At 45.6% G+C, this 3,923-nt stretch overlaps 1 long non-coding RNA gene across 1 annotated transcript; it reads right to left on the bottom strand.

Annotated features, from left to right (window-relative positions):
- Positions 1–1,819: 1,819 nt before the first annotated feature.
- Positions 1,820–2,718, bottom strand: LOC120966139 (uncharacterized). The gene is made up of 2 exons (XR_012186788.1): positions 2,453–2,718; positions 1,820–2,333 (listed from the first exon to the last, which is right to left on the bottom strand). It is a non-coding gene; the product is annotated as an uncharacterized lncRNA (long non-coding RNA).
- Between the last annotated feature and the right edge of the window lie 1,205 nt (positions 2,719–3,923).

Raw genomic sequence — 3,923 nt, 5'->3', positions numbered from 1 at the left:
TTCAAATATAACTGTGAGTTTATCTAAATATCTCGATGTGCTCTCGTATCTGTTTGGCTTTTTGTTGGAATGTCGTTGGTTGTTCGACTTTGTATGCTTGCAGAATCAGGCATTGGTGGTGGCCATGATGGAGCTGATCTTTTGCACAACACATAAGATTCTTGTCCGGTTAGATATTGTGATGGGTCGAGCAGGTAAGCTTATCTTCTGCAAGCAGGTTCAGGCACTTGAACTCTTCTTAAACAAAATGTATTGTTTTCCTTTTTACTGCCATTTCTCAAGTACAAGAGAGGACCCAGATTTTCTCCATGACACTTTGCTTAGCTGTTACCCACCTGGCCACCTGTCACGCTCTCCTGGCAGGCTACATATTTGATCTTTTCTGGACACCATGCTATCTCATCCCTTCATTAGCAGCTCTCCATTCTCGTCCTCATGCCTTCACTGACCTGCCTTCTCTTTTATTGGATGATGTTCTGCCCCTCTCTATTGGATGCTCTTTCACTTTCCTTCCTTGTTCATCAGTCCGCCTTGCTTTCAGTTACCTTCTCCTTAGTACTCTCCCAGTTCTGTTAGTGCAGGTTCTCCCTCTAGCTCCTCCGCTAACTGATGACTTAGGACCCTTTCCCTTTTATCCATATATTTGTGTCTGCTCGTAGATGAGAATGTTGCCATGTTCAGTGGTAGCATAACTAAATACATCATATTTCATGTGCTTCATGGAACCTCTTTTGTTTCTCTTCTACCATTTGCTACATTGCATTTGATTATTTCTCATGGTTATGGCTATATCAAGTCCTAGTTTGATTTGTATGTTGTTCCCTCTCATTTGCTTTATATGTTCTTTATTTATATGGATTTATAGCTACGCCATTTGCCCGTTTCACATTGGTGATATAATATTTGGGATCATTATGGTACCTAGTGAAATAATGACTATCACAATACCTGAAGAGCACGCTTTCAGTAAATACTACTATTCATCATTTTGCTTTCTGTTATTACAGTTTTATGGACGATTGTTCTATGCTAACCGATTTGCTTAAATATTTTCTCCACATGTCTCTCAGTGTTTGTCTAACTGCCAGTTATCCAACTATTTGTAGCTATGTTTTGTGGGCAATATCCTTCAATCACTGTTTCAGATAGGCAAATCAGGTGGCAGACGAAATATCAAAGAACTCTTTTTGCAATAGATTTTCAGGTTCCTGGGATGATGAGATCCCTGATTTTATTTCTCATTTGCTTGTAAATGACATGTCCACGTTTTATTCCTCAAAGTGGACATATCATTTTTTTCCCTTAAAAAATGACATGTCCACTTTGAGGAATAAAAAAAATTTGATGTCAAATAAATAAATCCCTCCGTTATCTAATATAAGACCTTTTAGCTATTTCAAAATATTGACTACACACGTATTAAAATGAGTTAACATACATACTAAAATATATCTACATACATACGAATCAAGAAAAAGCTAAAAGGCCTTATATTAGGGAACGGAGGGAGTAGTTTGCATCTAGCAGTCAAATGCTTCTTAGGTTTGTGGTTCGGAAGGTTAAATTGCCTCCATGAATATTTTGAGCATGGTCAAGCTATAATTTGCCATGTTTGTCTGCAAGACTTCTGTTCTGAAGCATCTTGCTTGTTACACCCTCTGTTCCTAAATGTAAGACTTTTTGTCAGTTTAATTTAAATTCACAAAACGCCTACCTTTCAACTATTCCTGGTCCAATTTAGCGCCACCATCATTTCTTAGTTTCAGAACGTAGAAGGTGGAAATATGCAAACTCATAAGCTTCCCCCTCAGGGCGGTGATAGTTGATAATATACCATCAGTCAGGCATGATTCATTCAAAGATTCAGTTTCCTGCAGCTTGACAGGTCTATGATTTGTGTGATTGACATAACATAAGATGAGGGGCTGAAATTGAGTACTACCCTGTTTGTTTCGGTGAGCAAAGAGCGGGGGGATTTTCAGATGATGGAAGAGAGAAGTCCATACAGATGACAAATGTTCAGAAGCAAAAGCAGGTGGCGATCATTCACAAGATCAATTGCAGACAGCTACTACTTAATTTGGGGCTGCGGCCTTCTTCTTGGGGGACTTGGTAGCGGCGGCCTTCTTCTTGGGCTCCTTCCCAGCGGCGCCGGCGCCCTTCTTGGGGAGCAGCGCCGAGTTGATGTAGGGCACCACGCCGCCGTAGGCGATGGTGACACCGGCGAGCAGCCGGCTGAGCTCCGGGTCGTCCTGGACGGCGATCATCAGGTGGCGCGGGATGATGCGGGCCTTCTTGGTTTCCTTGGCCGCGTCGCCAGCGAGCTCCAGGACCTGCGATTCAGCCATGAACGAAATCGGTCATCCGTCCAGCACCAGAGAAACGGGACCGGGCAAAAAGGCAGATGCTCGAGGAGGAGGCAGATCAGATGTCGAACAAAAACGGTCGCTACCTCGGTGGCGAGGTACTATAGGACGGCGGCGAGGTAGACGGGGGCGCCGGAGCCGACGCACTGCACGTAGCGGCCCTTCTTGAGGTAGCGCCCGATGCGGCCGACGGGGAAGTGGAGCCCGGCCCTGACGGAGCGGGTCACCGCCTTCTTCCTCGCGACGCCCTTCCTGCCGGCCATCTTGCTGCTTCTCCGGCGGATGGGGAACGCTACTCGAGGTGCGGGGAGCGGGGGTGCTGGATCGGGATGCTGCGCGCTGCTCTGCTCTGAGTCTGTGGGCTGGAACGGCACCGGAGGCGCGGGTTTTATCCGGCGGCGGGAGCTTCGCGGGAGGCGGGTCGATCCGTGGGAGCACCGGATGGACCAATCAGAGCGCACCGATTTTGCGACGTGCATGACGCACTTGGTCAACTTTGCTTCGTTTCTAAGTCTTCTTTAGAGATTTTAATATGAACTACATATAGATATATCTAGACTGCTTTAGAGTGTATATTCATTTATATTTTTCTGTATGTAGTCTATATTAGAATATGTAAAAAGATTTATATTTAGGAACCGAGAAGGTACGTCCATGAGGGGAGGCCCTTGGAATTGAATTGGGCCAAAACCAAATCGGCCTCTCTACTGAAATGAGTTTGAATTCTATTTTTTGCTGATTAGCAGCAGATAACAGTTGGAATTAAGAGTGTGTTCGGATGTATTCTAACTTCTAACCCCATCAACTTCACAGATGAAATTGACATGAAACCTAGAGTGAGCTTGGCCCGGCTAAAATCTCGAAGTTGAGCTCGAGAAGCTAAATTCTCGAAGTTAAATTTTTGCTGGGCTCCAAGAAGCTAAATTCTCGAAGTTGAGCCCGTGAGCAGAGCAAAAACCTAGAGCGAGCACGGCCCAACTCCGCCGATTGAAAAATGTAGAGTTTGCCTAATTTACAGCAACTTGCCACCGCTAAACATACCAATTCATAACTCCCTTCGAAAAGAAAAACCTTTCCCTCGTTGCATGAGCAATCCCCTCGAATCGGTACACTCCTCTCTCCTCTCGAATCGGTACACTCCTCTCTCCTCTCGAATCGGTACCACTCCTCTGTTCTCCCAAGTGCCAACCCTAGCCGCCGCAGCGGGCTTCGTCGCCATGCATGCCACCAGTTCATCGTCGGCCGCCACTCCTACCCGACTGCAGATCCAGCTGATCCAGTCCCATCCCCGCAAAATCACGTCGACACAACCCCCAAGACGAGGACCGACCTCACAAGAAACTACACACCCAATTTTTCGAATCCCTACACACAATATGCACTTTATAAGCATACACACATTACGCACGTCATGTGTTGGAAACAACATGTATCATGACACAACCTTTATGACTCAAAACATATCAAACACAATAAGAGTCGCGCAAGAGGCGCCCCCTCGCGATGTCCACATCGGCAGCAGGTTTATTGTTTGTTTTGGCCAATGAGAATGCAACT

The sequence above is a fragment of the Aegilops tauschii genome, chromosome 6 (genome assembly GCF_002575655.3).
Source record: "Aegilops tauschii subsp. strangulata cultivar AL8/78 chromosome 6, Aet v6.0, whole genome shotgun sequence".
Classification (NCBI taxonomy): domain Eukaryota; kingdom Viridiplantae; phylum Streptophyta; class Magnoliopsida; order Poales; family Poaceae; genus Aegilops; species Aegilops tauschii.
Note: the sequence above shows the minus strand (reverse complement) of the source record. Positions and strands in the feature narration are given on the sequence as shown.